The 20401-nt window shown below is 43.1% G+C and overlaps 1 long non-coding RNA gene across 1 annotated transcript; it reads left to right on the plus strand.

Moving 5' to 3' along the window:
- The first annotated feature begins 1661 nt into the window (after positions 1–1661).
- Positions 1662–13749, plus strand: LOC144577434 (uncharacterized). Its single transcript, XR_013521298.1, has 2 exons — positions 1662–12546; positions 13136–13749. It is a non-coding gene; the product is annotated as an uncharacterized LOC144577434 (long non-coding RNA).
- Positions 13750–20401: the final 6652 nt, after the last annotated feature.

A 20401-nucleotide genomic window follows, 5' to 3' on the forward strand; every position in this document is an offset into this window, starting at 1 on the left:
CTGGGAGGCCAAGGCAGGCAGATCACTTGAGCTCAGGAGTCCAAGACCAGCATGAGCAACATGGCAAAACCCACCTCTACCAAAAATACAAAAAATTCTCTGGGCAGGATGGTGTGTGTAGCTGTAGTCCCAGCTACTCAGAGACTAAGATGGGAGGATCCCTTGAGCCTAGGAAGCAGAAGTTGCAGTGAGCCTAGATCATGCCACTGCACTCCAGCCTGGGTGACAGAGCGAGAGCTTGTCTAAAAAAAAACAAAAACAAAAACAAACAAACAAACAAAACGAAAGAAAAAGAAAAATAGAGAAAAACCAGCAAAACCAAAAGTTGGTTTTTTGAAATGATCAACAAAATTGAAAAACCTTTAGCTAGATGGACTAATAAAAGAGAGAGAAAGAAGCCTTAAATTACTGAAATCAGAAATGAAAGTGGGAACATTTATTTGGAATGTTCAGTCAGTGCAGTGGCATGATTCTATGGAAATAAAAAGGATTATAAGAGAGTACTGTGGGCAAGTGTACACCAACAAATTGGATAGCTTAGATGAAATAGACATATTCATAAAACCTACCACGACTAAATGAAGAAGAAATTGAAAATCTGAATAAACCTGTAACTAGTAAGGGGATTGACTCAGTAATAAAAAACATTCCACCTAAAAAATACTCTAGACTTGTTGGATTCACTGGTGAAACCTATCAAATATCTAAAGAACTAACACTCATCTTTTCAAACGTTTTTAAAAGTTGAAAAGGAGGGGTTGAGAACAGTGGTTCATACCTGTAATCTCAGCACTTTGGGAGGCTGAGACAGGCAGATCGCTTGAGAGTTTGAGACCAGCCTGGGAAACATAGTGAGACCTTGTCTCTACAAGAAATACAAAAATTAGTTGGGCATCATGGTGCACACCTGTGATCCCAGCTACTCTGGAGGCTGAAGTGAGAGAATCACTTGAGCCCAGGAGGTTGAGGCTGCAGTTAGTCACGATCATGCTACTGCACTCCAGCCTGGGCAACAGAGCAAGATCCTATCTGAAAAAAAAAAAAGGAGAAAACACTTCCTAATTCATTCTACGGGCCAGTATTACCCTGAAGGCAATTCCTGACAGACATGCCAAGAAAACAATAGACCAATATCCCTTAAGAACATTGATGCAAAAACCTCAACAAAATGTTGGCAAACCAAATTCAGCAGCATATTAAAAGGATTACACACATGACCAAGTGAGATTTATTCCTGGAATACAAGGATGATTCAACATACAAAAAATGATCAGTATAATGTACCACATTAACAGACAAAAAGGAAAAATGATAATCTCAATCGATGCAGCAAAGCATTTGTCTAAACTTCAATACCATTTCATGATCAAAACACTCAACAAATTAGGAATACAATTCTAGATGTTCAACAACAGATGAATGGATAAAGAAAATGTGGTATGCATACACAATGTAATACTCTTTAGCTATTTAAAAAAGAATGAAATTGCTCCAACCCAGGAAGCAGAGGTTGCAGTGAGTCAAGATTGCGCCACTGCACTCCAGCGTGGGCAACAGAGTGAGACTCTGTCTCAAAAAAAAAATTGATTCCTAGGTATTTTATATTATTTGTAGCTATTATAAATGGATTGCTTTCTTGATTTCTTTCTCGGATAGTTTGCTGTTGATGTATGTAAATGCTACTAATTTTTGTACGTTGATTTTGCAACTTTACTGAATTTGTTTATCAGTTCTAATAGTTTTTTTGTGTGTGTGTGTGGAATCTATAGCTTTTTCTAAGTATAAAATTATGTGATCTGTGAACAGAGCTGATTTGATTTCTTTCATTCCAGTTTGGATGCTCTTTATTTCTTTCTCTTGACTGCTTTCTCTGGCCAGTACTTCCAATATTATGTTGAATAAAAGGCTGAGAGTGGGCATTCTCATCATGTTCCACATCTTAGAGAAAGGCTTTTCATTTTTCCTTATTTGGTATGATGTTAGCTGACAGTTTGTCAGATATGGCCTGTATTATTTTGAGATATGTTCCTTCTCGACCCAATTTGTTGAGTTTTTATCATAAAGGGATGTTGCATTTTATTGAATGCTTTTTCAGCTTCTATTCAAATGGTCGTATGGTTCTATTAATGTGATGTATCACATTTATTGATTTGCAAATGTTGAACCATCCTTACATCTCTAGGTTGAATCCCACTTGGTCATGGCAAATGGTCTTTTTAATGTGTTACTGAATTCGTTTTGCTAGTATTTTGTTGAGGGGTTTTGCATCTACTTTTATCAGTAATAGTAGCCTGTGGTTTCTTTTCTTGTCATATCCTTGTCTAGTTTTGGTATCAGGGTAATGACAGGCTTATGGAACAAGTTTGGAAGTATTCCCTCTTCTTCAGTTTTTTTGAAGAGTTTGCATGGAATTGGTATTAGTTCTTCTTTAAATGTTTGGTAGAATTCAGCAGTGAAGCTATCATGTCCTAGGCTTTTCTTGATGGGAGACTCTTTGTTACAGCTTCAGTTTCATTAGTCACTATCAGCTTGTTCAGGTTTTCTGTTTTCTTCATGGTTCAGCCTTGATAGGTGTATATGTTCAAGAATTTATCCATTTCTTCTAGGTTTTCTAATTTGTTGGCACATAGTTGTTTGTAATGGTCTCTAATGATTCTTTGAACTTCTGTAGTCTCACTTATGTCTCCTTTTCAGTTTCTGATCTTGTTTATTTGGGTTTTTTCTCTTTTTTCTTAGTCTAGTTAAATGTTTGTTGATTTTATTTTTTTCAAAAGAACCAACTTTTTGTTTTATTGATCTTCTGTATTATTTTAAATCTCAATTTCATTTACCTCTGCTCTAATCTTTATTATTTATTTCCTTCTACTAATTTAGGGTTTGGTTTGTTCTTGCTTTTCTAGTTTCTTGAGGTACATCACTAGGTTATTTATTTGAGTTCTTTCTACTGTTTTGATATGGCTGTTTATTGCTATAAGCTTCTTTCTTACTATTGCCTTTGCTGCCTCCCACAAATTCTGGTGTATTTCCTTTTCATTTGTTTTGAGAGACTTTTCACATTTCTTTCTTAATTTATTCATTGTCCCATTCATCATTCAGGAGCATGTTGCTTAGTTTCTATGTATTTGTGTAGTTTTTTGAGGTTCTTCATGTTATTGATTTCTAGTTTTATTCCACTGTAGCCAGAAAAGATACTCGATATTATCTCTTCTTTTCTGAATGTGTTGAGACTTGTTTTGCAGCCTAAGACATGGTCTACTCTGGAGAATATTTCATATGCTGATGAAAAGAATGTGTATTCCACAGCAGCTGGGTGAAATAGTCTATAAATATTAGTTAGGTCTACTTTGTCTAATGTGTAGTTTAACTTGAATGTTTCTTTGTTGATATTCTGTCTGGATGTTCTGTGCATTACTGAGAGTGGAGTGTTGACATTCCTACTTTTGTTATATCATAGTCTATCTCTCCCTTTAGATCAATTTATGTTTGATTTATATATTTGGCAGCTCTAGTTGTTACTGTATAGATATTTATAATTGTTGTATCATCTTGCTTAATTGACCCCTTGATCATCATATGGTGACCTTGTCTCTTTTTATAGTCTTTGACTTGTAGTCTATTTTATCTGATATAAGCATATCTACTTCTTCTCTTTTTTTGTTTCCAGTTGCAGAGAATATCTTATTTTCACTCAACACACTTCCAGTCTATGTGTATCTTAAAAACAAAAAAATATCATTCTGTCTTCTAAGCTGGAGTGCGGTGGTATGATCATAGCTCAGAGCAGCCTCAATATCCTGGGCTCTATGTGTGTCTTTATAGGTGAAATGGGTTTCTTTTTGTAGGCAGCATATAGTTGGGTATTGTTTCTTTATCCATTTAGCCATTCTATGCCTTTTAGTTGGAGACTATAATCCATTTATATTCAGTGTTATTTTGATAAGTAAGAACTTACTACGCCATTTTGTTGCTTGTTTTTTGGTTGTTTTGTAACTCTTCTTTTCCTTTCTCTCTTTCTTACTGTCTTCCTTTGTGGTTAAATGATTTTCTCTGGTAGTATGTTTTAATTCATTGCTTTTCATTTTCAGTAAATCTATTATAGGTTTTTGCATTGTGGTTACTATGAGGCTTACAGAAAACATCTTGTAAATATAACAAGTCATTTTTACAGAGGTGGCACCTTATCACAGTTCTAGATCACAAAAAATAATAGAAACAAAAACTGAAAAAATCTCTACACTTGAAATCCATGCTCCTCCCACATTTGGTCTTTTTATTGTCTTAATTTACATACATGTATACTGCCTATCTCTTAAAAGACTGCTGTAGCTATTATTGTTTTTGATAGATTTGCTCTTTAGGTTTCATACTAGAGTTATGCATGGATTGCACACCACATTTACAATGTTAGAGTATTCTGGGTTTGTCCATGTATTTAATTTTACCAGTGGATTTTATATCTTCAGATGTTTTATTTTTGCATGTTAGTGGGGTGGTTTTTCTTTCCTTCTGGTTGAAGATCTCTCTTTAGCATTTCTTGTAAGATGAGTCTGGTGGTGGTGAATTCTCTCAGTTTTTGTTTGAGAAGGATTCTATCTCTCCTTAATATTTGAAGGACAACTTTGCTTGATACAGTATTCTTGGATAGCAGAGTTGTTTTGTTTTGTTTTGTTTTCCAGCATTTTGAAAATGTCATCCTACTCCCTCCTGGCCAGTGTGGTTTTCATTGAACAGTCTATTGCCAGACAAATTGGTGCTCCTTTATATGTTATTTGCTTTTATCTTGCTGCTTTTAGAATCCTTTCTTTATCTTAGACTTTTGAGAGAAAATTATTATATGCCTTGGGGTGCTCTTATTTAGATAGAATCTATATGGTGTTCTCCGACCTTCCTGCACTGGATATTTATATCTTTCTCAAATTTTGGAAAGTTTTCTGTTATTATTTCTTTGAATAGGGTTTCTGCCCCTTGCTCTTGCATATATCCCTCTTGAATACCAATAATTCTTAGATTTGGTGTTTAAAGGTAATTTTCTATATCTTGTAAACAATCTTCATTCCTTTTCATTCTTCTTTTTTCTCTTATGGCTATATTTTCGATTAGCCTGTCTTCAAGCTCACTAGTTATTTCCTCTACTTAATCCATTCTCCTATTAAGCACCTCTAATGCATTTTTCCATTTGGCCAATGTATTTCTCAGTTCCAAGATTTCTGTTTGTTTGATTTTTTTAAAAATCATTTCAATCTCTTTGTTAAATTTTCTCAGCTGGGCATGGTGGCTCACGCCTGTAATCTTGGCACTTTGGGAGGCCAAGATGGGTGGATTGTCTGAGGTCAGGAGTTCAAGACCAGCCTGACCAAAATGGTGAAACCCCATCTGTACTAAAAATACAAAAATTAGTTGGGCATGGTGGCAGGTGCATCCTAGCTACTTGGGAGGCTGAGGCAGAAGAATTGCTTGAACCTGGGAGGTGGATTTTGCAGTGAGCCAAGATTGCACCATTCCACTCCAGCCTGGACAACAAGATCAAAACTCCATCTCAAAAAAAAAAAAAATTATCACAAATTTCTGAACTGATTTTATATGTTATCTTGGAGATCAATGAGTTTTCTTAAAACTGCTATTTTAAGCTATTGGTCAAAGGGCTCATGTATCACTGTCCCATTAGAGTCAGTCTCTGGTTCCTTGCTTTATCCATCACAGGAGGTCATGGTTCCCTGTTTGCTGTTGTTTCTTGTGGATGTCTCCTTTGTCTTTGTATTGAAGGATCAGTTATTTATTCTATTCTTCTAAGTTGGAAGGGTTTGGAGAGCTTAGAAGAAGATAGGAAGATGAGGGAAAATTGGAACTTTTTAGATACTGGTTAAATGGTTGTGTCCAAAATACTGATAGAGATATATCCAGTGAAGGCCAGGCTGATGAGGTCTCAGATGGAAATGAGTAAGTTATTGAGAACTGGATTAAAGTCACTTGTGTTATCCCCTAGCATAGAACTTGGCTGCATTGTTTTCATGTCCTCAGGATCTGTGGAAGTTTGAACATAAGAGTGATGACCTAGGGTATCATATGGAAGAAATTTTTAAGCAGCAAAGCATTCAAGAAGTGGCATGTAGCCAGGCATGGCAGCTCAAACCTGCAATCCCAGCACTTTGGGAGGCCAAAGATGAAGGATTGCTTGAGCCCAGGAGTTCAGCCTGGGTAAATAGTGAGACCCCATCTCTACAAAAGATTTAAAAACTAGCCAGACATGGCAGTGCATTCCTGTGGTTCCAGCCACTCAGGAGACTGAGACAGGAGAATCACTTGAGCCTGGGAGGTCAAGGCTGAAGTGAGCCCTGATCATTCTACTGCTCTCCAGACTGGGTGACAGAGAAGGAAAGACCCTGCCTCAAAAAAAATTTATTTTTAGGAAAAAATAAATATAGGAGTGATGTGGCCACTTCTAACAGTCTACAATCAGATGCAGGAAAAAAGAAATGACTTAAAGTTGGAACTTATATTTAAAAGGGGAGAAGAGCATAGAGTTTGGAAAATTTGCAACCTGGCCCTGTGGCAGAGAAAGAAAAATCATTTTCAGGGAAAAAATACCAGCAGGCTGCAGAACAACCACTTGCTAGACAGAGTGGCACAACTAAAAGGGAGCCAAGTGCTAATATCGAAGACACTGGGGAAAAGGCCTTGAAGGTATTTCAGAAATCTTGGACACAGCCCCTCCCATTATAGACCCAGAGGCATCAAAGGGAAGAATGGTTTTAGGGGCCAGGCCCAGAATGCAGCTGCCCTGCTCAGCCTCAGGAGGCTGCCCCCCACATTCCAGCCACTTCAGCTCCAGCCTCAACTAAGAGGAGCCCAGGTACAGCTTGGGCTACCACTCCAGAGAGTGCAAGCTGCAAGCCTTGGTGGCTTCCATGTGGTGTTAAGCCTGCAGGCTCAAGTGCAAAAGTAAAGGAAGCTGCCAGCTTCCTGCTTGATTTCAAAGGATGTATCAGAAAGCCTGAGTGTCCAGGCAAAAGCCTCTTGCAGGGGTAGAGCCCTTATGGAGAGCCTCTACTAGGGCAACACCAAGGGGAAAGGTAGGGTTGGAGCCCCACATAGAGTCCCTGGTAGGGACTGGCTAGTGGAGCTGTGGGAAGGGGTCTACTGCCCTGCAGACCCCAGGATGGTAGAGCCATGGGCAGCTTGCATCCTGAGTCTGGGAAAGATTCAGACTCAACCTCAATCTGTGAGAGCAGATACAGAGGCTGCACCGTGCGAAGCCACAGAGGCAAGGCTGCTTGAGGCCTTGGGAGCCTACCCCTTGCACCAGTGTGTTCTGGATACAGGACATGGAGTTGAGGATTATTTGGGAGCTTTGAGGTTTAATGTCTGCCCTATTGAGTTTCAGACATGCATGGAGCCTTTAGTGTCTTTAGACCAATTTCTCCCTTTTGGAATGACAATGTTTACCCAATGCCTGTACTGCCATTTTATCTTGGGAGTAAATAACTTGATTTGATTGTATGGGCAGAGAGATGGAAGGAGATGAGACTCAGATGAGAAAGGACTTTGGACTTGAAGCTGGAATGAGTTAAGACTTTTGGAGACTACTGGCAGGGAATGACTGTATTTTGCAATGTGAGAGGACATGATATTTAGGGGGCCAGGGGTGGAATAATATGGCTTGGATGTCTGTTTCCTCCAAATCACATGTGGAAATGTAATCCCCAGTGCTGGAGGTGGGCCTGGTGGGAGGTCGCACCACTGGGTGGGGGCAGATCCCGCCTAAGTGGCTTAGTGCCGTCTCCTTGGTGATAAGTGAGTTCTCGCTCTGAGTTCATGAGATAGCTGGTTGTTTGAAAGTGTGTGACACCTCCACCCTCTCTCTCTCACTCCACTTTCACCATGTAACATGCCTCCTGCCCCGTTACCTTCCACCATGGTTGAAAGCTTCCTGAGGCCTCACTAGAAGCTGAGCAGATGCCAGTGCCATGCTTCCTGAACAACAGTGAGCCTGCAGAACAGTGAGCCAATTAAACCGCTTTCCTTTACATATTGCCCAGGCTCAGGGATTCCTTTATAGCAATGCAAGAACAGATGAACACACTAATTAGGGACATGCAAATGAAAACCATAATGAGATACCACTCACACACATTAGGATGGTCACTATTAAAAAAACAGAAAATAAGTGTTGCTGAAAATGTGGAGAGATTGGAACCTTTGTGCAATGTTGGTGGGAATGCAAAATGATGTATCTGCTGTTTCTCAAAAAATTAAAAATAGAATTAGTATATGATCCAGCAACTTCATTTCTGGGTATATACCCAAAAGGATTGAAAGAAGGTCTCAGATATTTGTACACCATGTTGATAGCATCATTATTCACAATAGCTAAAATGTGAAGGCTCCCTGAGTGTCCATCAATGAATGAATGGAGAAGCATAATGTGGTAGATACATGTAATCGAATATTATTTAGCCTTTAAAAAACCCTCTGACATATGCTACAACATGAATGAGCCTTGAGGACATTTTGCTATGTGAAATAGGCCAGTCACAGAAGGACAAATGATGTATGAGTCCACTTACATGAAGTACCCACAGTAGTCAAAACCATGGAGACAGAAAGTAGAATGTTGGTTTCCAGGGCTAGGACAGAGAGGTATGGGGAATTGCTGTTTAGGAAATACAGCGTTTGTTTTATGAGATAAAAAGCGTCATAGAGACAGATGGCGGTGATTCGTCGCCTGACATTATGAACGCCCTTAATACCACTAACTGTACACTTAAAATGGTTAACATGAGGCTGGGCATGATGGCCTCAACTTAACCTATGATCCCAACACTTTGAGAGGCTGAGGCATGAGGATCAGTTGAGCTGGGAGTTCAAGACCAGCCTGGGCAACACAGGGAGACCCTGCATATACAAAAATAAAAATAATTAGCCACAATAAATTGTGTCTACCAGATTAAATTGTGGTAGTGTGCAGCTGTGTCCCAGCCGCTCAGCTATTTGGGAGCCTGGGCAGGAGAATTGCTTGAGCCCTGGAGGTCGAGGCTGCAGTGAGTCAGGATTGTCCCACTGCACTCCAGCCTTGGCAACAGAGTGAGATCCTGTTAAAAAAAAAAAAATGGTTAAGTTGGTAAATTTTATGTTATGTGTATATTGCCTCAATTTTTAAAATGGAAAAAATAAGATCATCAGTATTATTAGTCATCAGGGAACTGTAAAATAAAACCACAATGAAATATCCTGTACACCCACAGGAATGGCTAAAATTAAAATACCTGACAAAACGGGAACTTTCACACATTGTCGGTGTTACAGACTGATTGTGTCCCTCCAGATCTCAGATGTCGGAACCTCCAGTGTGACTGTATTTGGTGATAGGACCATTAAGGTTAAGATTAAGGTTAAATAAATTCATAAAAGCTGGGGGCCTTGATTCAACAGAATTAATGTCCTTATAAGAAAAGGCACTGAAGAGCACGCTCTTTCTTTCTGTCACTCTCTCTCCCTCTCTCTCCTCTCCCTCCTCTCTCTCTCTCTCTCTCTCTCTCTCTCTCTCTCTCTCTCTCTCTCTCTCTCTCTCTGTCTCTCTCCCCGCACTCATACACTAAAAAAAGGTCATGTAAGCACACAGCAAGATGGCAGCGACCTTCTTGGCTGGAAGAAGCCCTCAGCCTGGTACCCTGACCTGGGGCTTCCTGCCTCCAGAACTGTGAGAAAGTAGATGTCTGTTGTTTGAGCCATCCTGCCTGTGGTATTTTGTTATGGCAGCTTGAGCTCATTAATACAGTTGGAAAAAGCATGAAGTAGCACAGCCACTCTAATAGGGCTGGTGGTTTCTTATAAAACTAAACACAACCTACCCTGTGACCTAACAATCCCACTTCTAGGTATTTATCCAAGAGAAATGTAAATGTGTGTTCACAAAAAGACAGGAATTTTCCTAGCAGCCTAATTTGCAATAACCAAAAATCAGAAACAGCGAAGTGGATGAGCAAACTGTGATGCACCTATACAACAGAATACCACACAGCAATACAAAGGGCCAGATGACTGATACACACAGTGACACAGCTGTGTCTAAAAGCATTCTGCTGCATAAATGAAGGGTTGTGCAAGAGTACCTATCATATGATTCCATGGATACGGAGTTCTAAAACTGGCAAAGTAATTTATGTTGCGGAAAATAAGTCAAAACAACTGCTGCATCTAGGGACCGGAGCAGGGATCGATTAGGAAGAGGTATGAGGAAACTTTCTGGGTGGCTGATTAGGCTTTATATCTTGACTGTAGTCCAAGTTTACATTGGTAGATGTGCACTTGCTAAAACTCAGAGGTACAGTTCATATACATATTTCTTCGTATATATTTTACCTCAAAGGGAAAAAAATGGTGATAAATATTGAATCCTGGGCAGTAACTTGCATATGGAACTATGTCAGGGATATGTACCAACTGGTTCCCATCCCTCTCTAGCCTTCTCTCTGCTGCTCCATCTGTGGCACCAGCATGGTTTACTCCCAGGAGTTATGGCTGAGATGGCTGCGAGCTGTGCTTCTTAAACTCCCCCATGCAAACAAATCACCTGAACAGCTTGAAAAGATGCAGATTCTGAGTGGATAGACCTGGGTCGGGGGCTGAGATGCTGTACTTCTAACAAGTGCCCAGGTGCTGCTGCTGCTGGTAAGTCTTCAGCCCACACTTTGAGTAGCAAGGACTTAGAATCTCGCCCTTCTACCTCTTCACCTCTGTTCCCACAAGTTATTTCTTCTCCAGCTTGGATTACTTTCCCCATCCCGTGCACTGGTCTTGGCTGTGCCCATCCATATCCCACCTTTTCTTATCCCTCCTTTTCCAGTAGATCACAACTGATATTAATGATCATGATGAGTAACAACAATAACAATGATTCGTGAGGCCTTACTGCTGCCAGGGACCACACTGCGTGCTTCACAAGCATTACTGTGCTTCATCTTCTTAACAGCCCTCTGAGGCCAATACTAGTATTGCTCCCAGTTTACAGATGAAGAAACCTTAGGGAGGTTAAGTATTTGCTCAAGGTCAGATAGGCTTAGCCAGCTGGATGCTTCCTTTTGCTCTAGTTGCTGACATCCTTATGGTAACTGTGTGTGTGTGTGTGTGTGTGTGTGTGTACTTGTACACTGGCATGTTTTCACTTTCCACTGAGGACACTTCCTGAGGGTATCGACCAAATAATTCTCTTTATCTCTTCCCTTTCTATCTCCCTTCTTTCTCTCTCTCTCTCTTCCCAATTATAGCCTTTGCCGAAGCAAGGCCTCTTCTTCAAAATAGGACACACCCCTCCTAGCCTTATCTGTGACCACAGCACAGGGTGCCACTCTCCTCTCCCACAGGCTAAGGGCATCCCCCATCTTGGAACTCCCTGCTCTTGCCCCATGACCCCCAGCAGCTGCTCTCTCCCCCTGCCCTGGTTCACCTTATCCCTACTCCGATGGCTCCTTCCAGTCTAGTCTCCCCATCCCAGGGCGTCTGGAGTCTGGGCAGTGGCCTGTCCCCCTTGACTTGGAGGAGACCCCTGAAAGCTGCCCAACTCCCACCCCAAACACACCTCAACCACCCCGTTAGATCCCGGTCGCTGCTATTCCCCCCTCGAGCTGCAGGCTCGGTAGGTCAGGGACCAGGCCCGTCTTGTCACGGCTGTGTCACCAGTGCCTGGCATTTAGCCACAGTAGGTAGGCGAGGAAGGGGGTCTCCCAGCCTGGCCTGGGCTGGGCGGAGCGTCTTCAGCACACCTAAGTAATCTTGCACCCATTCGGTCTCTCTGTTACCCTCCAGCCTAAGCCCGGAAGCCCACAGGCTCAGGCTGTTCTCAGACCTAGGATATTTCCCACCCCAAGCCCCAAACCCTATGCTGCAGTTCCCAGCCCTTCCTTCTTCAGCACCCCTTCCTCTTCCCACAGGCTGCTCCGCGGTTTCTCTCTGCCCTCCCCAAGACGGCTCTTGGGAGGGTATGTTACTTTCCCAGACAAGCTCAGAGATGCAATTTCTCCTCCTAAGAGGTTAGGCTAATTGCTCTTCCCAGAAGAAAATCCTCGGAGGTTTTCCTTGTGGTGGACTGGAAGGTTTGAAAATTATATGTTCAGAACAACATCGGGTTACTATATTAAATCCAGTTTCACGGATCGCGGCCATGGGGAGCACAAGCGCCACCTGCTGGCCAACTGCGGAATTCCAAGAGAGGAGGAGACCTGAACACCACGGGCTCAGGACGCACAGTCCCTGGTCACTATTCAAGTGTACCGTCCTACATTTCGCTTTGGTTTTTCTCATTGTTGGAGTATTTTCTTATTGATACATCATAGCTGTACATATATTGGGGGTATATGTGTTTGTTTTTAATTTAATTCGTTTTTTATTCTCTTTCTCCTCCCCTCCGCCCCTCCCCGACCTCTCTTCTTTTGGGACAGGATCTCCCTCTGTGGCCCAAGCTGGTCTCAAACTCCCAGCCTCAAGCACTCCTTCCACTTCCGCCTCCCAGAGTGCTGGGATCACAGGCATGAGCCCCACGCCCAGCCTCAGGTGATATTTTTATTGCATGTATACAACATGTAAAGAGAAAATCAGGACCATTAGAATACACATCACCCCAACCATTTATCTTATAATGTTGGGAACATTATAAGCCTTCTAGCTATTTTGAAATATGCAATGCTATTATTAATTATAATTCACCTGCAGTATTATCAACTACTAGATATTCCCTCTGTGTAGCTGTATGTTTGTACCCATTAGCCAGCCTCTCTCATCTTCCCCAGCCCCCCTTCCCAGCTTCTGTTAACTGTCATTCTCCACTCTAGCTCCATGAGATCCACTTTTGTTTTTAGCTTCCACATGAGTGAAATTATGTGGCATTTGTCTTTCGGTGCCTGGCTTATTTCACGTAATATGTTGATCTCCATTCCATCCATGTTGCTGCAAATGATAGGATTTTTATCATTTTTTTATAGCTGAATAATATTTCATTGTGTATATATGTCACATTTTCTTTCTTTATTCATCCATTGATGGCACTTACATTGATTCCATATCTTGGCCATCATGAATAGTGCTGCAATAAACAGGAGTGCAAATATCTCTTCAATTTACTGATTTCCTTTCTTTTGGATAGATATAGATATATCCATATAAACGATGGTCCATCCATGTGATGGAAAACCCGGCATACCACTGAAAACAATGAGAGAGATCCATACCCACTTATGCAGAGCCATCTTCAAGAAGCAATGTTGAAGCAACATGGTGAGAAAGCACCATGGTGAGTGTCTGGACCGTGGTGATGGTTGTACAACTCTATAAATTTACCTTAAAAATCACTGAGCTAAACTGGGCACAGTGGCTCACGCCTGTAATCCCAGCACTTTGGTAGGCCGAGGCAGGCATATTGCTTAAGCTCAAGAGTTTGAGACCAGCCTGGGAAACATGGTGAAACTCATCTCTACAAAAAATATAAAAATTGGCCAGGCATGGTGGCGCATGGCTGTAGTCCCAGCTACTAGGGAGGCTGAGGTGAGAGGATTGCTTGAACTTGGGAGGTTGAGGCTGCAGTGAGCTGAGGTCATGCCACTACATTTGAGCCTGGGCAACAGAGTGAGACCTCCTCTGTGACCATCTCACACACACATAAAGAGAAAAACAAAAGTCACTGAACTGTACTCTTTAAATGAGGGAATTGTATCGTATGTGAATTATACATTAATAAAATGTTTTTTAAAGACTATAAAAGATATAACTTATTCTCTTCTATAAAACTAAATAAAAATACACATATAGGTTGGTGTGTGCATGGTAACCTTCTGGAAGAATATGTGAGAAACTTAATAGTGATTATTTCTTGGGGAGGGGAGAGGTTTATTACATACACTGTACAATATATATTTTTTTACCATAGCATGTACATTCAGTAATTTTTAATAGTTGCATTTATCCTTTTATAGATTATCCATTACAATAGTTTCCACAGCAGCAATTGACCCAGGAATTTAAATAGAATAAAAAATGCCTTTAATATTTTAACAACTTGAGGAAACGAGGAATTTTTTTCTTCACCAAAAGGCATAGGCTTTATACACAAGGAACTTACCTCCTTATAAATAGAATTTAAAGAAAACATTTCTTCCATGATGATAAGACCTGGAATAAACACACACACAGTGGTGTTTTTTTTTTTACTGCTGATAAAATAATAGCTGTTTGTTATGGAAGTTTTAAAATAGAGAAAAACATTAAAAAGAAGAAAACAACAATCCCCTGTAACCTCACCCAGTTACAGCAACTGCTAACATGTTGGTGTATTTTCAGCCAATTCCTATGTGTACAAAGTTTTCTGGTTTACAGTGTTATTAACCCACTACAAATAATTGTGTATTCTCTTTTTTCCCATCAATTCCCATATCATGCAAACTTTCCCATGTCCTTAAAATATTATTCAAGAACATGATAGTACATCCTATCGTCATTTTCTAATTTATTTAACCAATCTCTCTTGTTAGTTGCTTCCTGAGATTTACTTTATAAATAGTGCTACAGACACCCCTAAACATGTCTTTGTGCACATCTCTAACAGCTTTCCTGGAGTTGCTTCTGGAGCTGGACTATCTTTAATACCAAAGGACAGACATATCTCAATGCTCCGGAAGCAGGTTGCCAATGCCGTCTCCATAAAGGTCATTACCAGTTAGATGGATTGTGGGCCAAGCTGGTCTCAAACTCCCGTACCTCAGGTATAAGAGGTACAGCCAATACTCATGCAATGGAGGCGACATTCTTGGAGTCATAGAAGCAGCAGTCTCTGTAGTCATATTTATTTACTTATATTTTTTGAGACAGATTCTCACTCTGTCACCCAGGCTGGAGTGCAGTGGCACAATTTCAGCTCACTACAACCTCCTTCTCTTGGGCTCAAGCAACTCTCCTGCCTCGGCATCCCGAGTAGCTGGGATTACAGACACCCACCACCACGACCAGCTAATTTTTATATTTTTAGTAGAGACAGGGTTTCGTCATGTTGGCCAGGCTGGTCTCGAACTCCTGACCTCAGGTGATCCACCTGCCTCGGCATCCCAAAGTGCTGGGATTACAGGTGAGAGCCACCACACCTGGCCTGTGTCACATTTATTAAATACAATACCTGCTAAGCTCAAAGCATGCTACTAGGCACTTTATACATATTATTTCACTTCATGCTCACAATGAGACAGGTACTTTCTCCCTTTTACCTATAGAAAACTGAGGCTAGGACACTTGCTTATCGACTGTCTCCCGGAGAGTTAGTGCCAAAGCCAGAGCTGAAAATCAGGTCTGATTCCAAAACCCATCCTCTTCCATTAGCAGGGAGAAAAGAAGGGCTATGGTACATTTGCCAAAGAAAACCACTTTTCTAGTCGTCCAGATGGCACAGTCAGGGTTTCAGAATAAACTGGGAGTCCTTGAATGGATCAATAGGTTTTGAAATGCAAATATAACTCTTTAAACTTTTTATTTTTTAGAGACAGGGTCTCACTTTGTAACTCAGGCTGGAGTGCAGTGTGTAGTTATGGCTCACTGTAGTCTTGACCTCCTGGGCTCCAGGGATCCTCTCACCTCAGCCTCCCAAGTAGCTGGGGCTGCAGGTGCTGCCACACGCCAGGCTGATTTTTATTTTTGGTAGAGGTAAGGTCTCACTACGTTGGCCGGACTAGTCTCAAACTCCTGGCTTCAAGCAGTCCTCTTACTTCAGCCTCCCAAAGTGCTGAGATTGCAGGCATGAGCCACTGCACCCAATCTAAAATGTAAATATAACTTACATACAGGAAAAAAAAAAAAAAAGCAACCCACAACTATCAACCATTTAGCCAGGATATCTCAAAACGACAGCAACAACAAATTTTTGGAAACAAATTTCTGATTCATAGCCATCAGCCTTACTTTAAAAGTGTGGCAAAAAGTAAGTACATTCATGTGTTGTATATTAAAGGAAAATAGAGCCGGGCATGGTGGCTCATGCCTATAATCCCAGCACTTTGGGAAGCTGAGGTAGGAGGGCCACTTGAGGCCAGGAGTTTGAGACCAGCCTGGGAAACATACGAAGATCCCCATCTCTACAGACATTTTTTTGTAGTGGTGGCTTGCATCTATAGTCCCAGCTACTGAGACAAGATGCTCTTTTGAGCCCAAGAGGTCAAGGCTGCAGTGAGCTGTGATCATCACTGCATTCTAGCCTAGGCAACAGAGTGAGACCCTGTCTCAAAACAAAACACAAACAAAATAAAATAAAGGAAAACGCTAGATAGGACAAAACTGATGGGAAAGCCCAAGCACAGGCCATAGCTGGGTGGACAAAAAGTTCAGAGACACCCCCCCGCTCCCGCCATGCTTTAGTGCCTGGGGCACACATGGTCAGGACTGGGGCCCTACCACGGTGGAGGGAGCCTGCTTCATTCTATCCTGACCTCTACAGGTAGTAGCCAGGGGAAGTCAAATAGGCCCACAGGCCTCTGGAGAGCTGGGAGACTCGGGAGGCCAATAGCCGTGGCCCAGAGCTCCCAGAAGCACTCGGGCACCTGAGCCACTGCAGATCCAGACTTTCCCAGGGCCCCACAGGTACAGTGGAAAGCAGCCAGCAGGCTGTCACTCCACTGTTTAGGGACAGGGTGGACTCAGAAAGACTGAGGCTGGAGAAAAGCAGGGGATGGGGTGGTGGGGGACATTGTGGGGCAGAAATTTATATGCTGCAAGATACATATATAGTTTGAAATTTTCTAGTAACATCAAATGAGGAAAAAAACAAGTGAAAAAAATGTTTGTTTGGTTTTTTTGAGGCAGGGTCTCACTCTGTCTGGAGTTCAGACAGAGTGCTGAACTGCAGTGGTGCCATTTTGGCTCACTACAACCTCCGCCTCCTGGTTTCAAGTGATTCTCCTCCCTCCCTAGTAGCTGGGACTACAGGCACACACCACCATGCCTGGCTAATTTTTGTATTTTTAGTAGAGATGGCGGTTTTGCTGTATTGGCTTGCCTGGTCTCGAACTCTTGACCTCAAGTGATCCACCTTTCTTGGCTTCCCAAAGTGCTGAGATTGCAGACGTGAGCTACCACACCTAGCCAGGTGAAATTAAGTTTGAAATATGTTATTCAACACAATATATCAAAGATTTAATTTATTTTACAAATTTATATATATAAACACACTAGTGCAGGTCTAGGCTTTGGCCCAACCAAAGCATCCCTGGAACACGCCCAGCACTGTGTTCCAGTCCCTGCCTCACCTGCACAGCATCACCATGTCTTTCTTACATCCATCAACTGCTCACTACAGGAAAAGCAGCTCATAAGATATACCTGGGATCTCACCAGGCACTTACGAGGCAGGCGATGCTCTCAAATCACCTAGCCTCTGCTAACTCTGTTTCCTCATCTGCAGCAGAGGGAGCCCAAGGGTTGCCCTGCTTCCCTCCCAGGTCCTGGGGTGGAGAGAATTCACCTGGAAAGCTGCCAGCATATAACAGGCCTCATGGCAAGGTAAGGAATGGGCACATTTGTCCTCATGCATGGCCTGTTCACTTTCACTTCCTCCCTTCTAAGAGCAGAGGGCTAGTGGCAGACTCTGCACATCTATTGTTGCTCAGCTCTGCCTGCAGGAACTGCAGAGAAATCGAAAATGCTTTCCTGGGCTGGGTGCAGTGGCTCAGGCCTATAATCCCAGCACTTTGGGAGGTTGAGGCAGGCAGATCACTTGAGGTCAGGTGTTTGAGACCAGCCTGGGCAACATGGCAAAACCCCATCTCTACTAAAAATACAAAAATTAGCCAGGTATGGTGGTGTGTGCCTATAGTCCCAGCTACTGGGGATGCTGAGGCAGGATAATTGCTTGAACTCAGGAGGCGGAGGTTCCAGTGAGCCAAGATCACACCACTACACTCCAGCCTGGGCAACAGAGCAAGATTCCATCTCAAAAAAAAAAAAAAAAAAAAAACAAGAAAGAAATAAAATGGCTTCCTGGGCCTCAGAAAGGCTTGTGGACTCAAACAGACCTTGAGAGAAGCTGGAAACCACAGGCAAAGCTGAGACCCTCAAGCACAAGCCACCCAGGGGCAGCAGCATGTGCCAAAGGACGAAGCAGCAGTGCCAGGGCAGAGCCGACTTCTGGAGTGGGGCTACCTCAGTCAGTCATTGTACCCTGCTATCTTCCAGAGGCAGAGCCCCAGAAGCATAAAAACCATGAATCAGAAAAAAGAGAATTACTGCATTTCATCTATCCTAAGATGTACTTCTTTTGGTAATACATTTTGTTATTTCTGAAATCTGGGTGCATCTTACAACTAATGGCAGGTCAGTTTATTTGGCAGCCATTTTCCTTTCTTAGAGGAGCTAAAGTAAAGGTACCTCTTCACTTGAGTGGCATGTCAGATTCAATGAAATACAGGATGACTTATGGAGTCCTAATTATGCTGCAGGCATCATTTTGGCCAGTTAGCACACACCACCACGCCCCTCCAAGAGGGAAGCAGCTCAGAGGTTCAGAGACCTTCCCAGAGTCACACAGCTAGTAAACAGCAGAAGCAGCCTTCAAACCCAAGTGTGCTGGGGCCCAGTGCATCTGTCCTTCTCACTATATTGTCCTAGTCTCCTTTCCTTCTAGGTGAAGTGAGGGGGGATGAAGCCAAAGTCAGTTTGTCATTTGTCATTTTGGTCCTCAGGTCAGTGGGTCCTGGATAATTCTTCAGGGTAGGTCACTCCTCTATCACCTCTATTTGGGCCCTTCTTACAATAGACCAAATGTTCGTGTCCCCGCAAAACTCATATGTCGAAACCTAATCCCCAGTGTGATGGTATTGGAGATGGAGCCTTTAGGGGTGATTCGGTGATGGGATTTGTGTCCTTTATTTATTTGCTTGTTAATTGATACATATATATATTTTTGAGATAGGATTTCACTCTGTCGCCCAGGCTGGAGTGCAGTGGCCTGATCTCGGCTCATTGCAGCCTCTGCCTCCTGGGCTCAAGTGATCCTCCCATCTCAGCCTTCTGAGTTGCTGGGGACTACAGGTGCATGCCACCACATCTAGCTCCTTTTTGTATTTTTTGTAGAGATGGGGTTGATCTCGAACTCCTGGGCTCAATCTTCCACCTGCCTTGGCCTCCCAAAATTCTGGAATTATAGGCATGAGCCACTGCGCCCCATCCAAGTGTCCTTTTAAAAGAGAGCTTAGAGAACTCCCTTATCTCTTCCACCCTATGAGGGCACAGTGAGAAAGCAGCCCTCTATGGACCAGGAAGTGAGCCTTCATCACACCACATCTGCCAGTGCCCTGATTTTCAACTTTCCAGGCTCTGGCACTGGGAGAAATAAATGTGTGTTGTTTAAGCCACACGGTCTACAGTGTTCTCTTGCAGTCGCCTGAACAGTCTAAGGCACTTACTGTTCAGCTCCACACTCAGAGGCTTCCAGGGAGCCCTGGCTCTCTACTCATATCTCACCTGGGTCCAGGCAGCTCTGTAAACCTGGCCTCCCGCGCCTGCCTCCACCCCACACAATGCCCAGCTCTAGCTGTGGGTTTCCTGTGGCCTTCCCAGGTCCACTGGGCTCCTTACTGGCCAAACCGGCTCCTCCATCCACACCCGGCCCTGGGTAAAGAGGCTGAAGTTTCTCCTCCAGGTGGCAGCTTTGGGAAGGACACTAATTGCAAGCTCTCCAGTCAGGCTGGAACTGGCAGGCTCCATGGCCAGCCCAGGGCTCCCACTTTCATGCCAGCACTGACCTAAGGGACCGCTGGGAAGGCCTGCCTGGGTTCTGGTCTCAGGAGCACCAGGGAACAGCAGGCCAAACCAGGGTCACTGTTCCCCCACAGAGGCAGAGAGACCTTTCTCTTCCTCTATGCTGCAGCCCTCTCGACCCTGAGGACCCAATAATCTCCATGTGCACCCTCCCTGGCTCTGGCTTTGCCCTTGCAGACTCCTGCATGTTCAGTTTCTCCCTGCCAGGGCTGGAGGACCCCCAAGGTGATGCTTCCAGTCTCAGCTGGGAGGTGGCCTCTGTGCAGCCCTCCATGCCCCTAGGCCCTCCCCACCTCTCCCCCAGCCCAGGACATGCTTCCGACAGGGTCTTTCCAACCACCACTGTGGCTTTACTTACTCCTGGCTCCATGAGTATTTGTACCCATGATAGGTGGACCCTGGGACAGTGCTAAAGTCTCCTTATAGAGGGGACACAGAAGAGTACTAGACAGACAGTTACATCAAAGGGTGGCAAGGGTTATAGTAGTGCCCCGAGCCGGAGCCAGCCCACACCACTCTGTGAGACCAACAGTACGCACGGCTCCTCAACTCTGTGGTCAGTGACATTAACTCCATAGACAGAAACCAGCCATGCGAGGAGCATTTACACCACGGAAATTGG

This window comes from Callithrix jacchus, chromosome 8 (genome assembly GCF_049354715.1).
Source record: "Callithrix jacchus isolate 240 chromosome 8, calJac240_pri, whole genome shotgun sequence".
Classification (NCBI taxonomy): domain Eukaryota; kingdom Metazoa; phylum Chordata; class Mammalia; order Primates; family Cebidae; genus Callithrix; species Callithrix jacchus.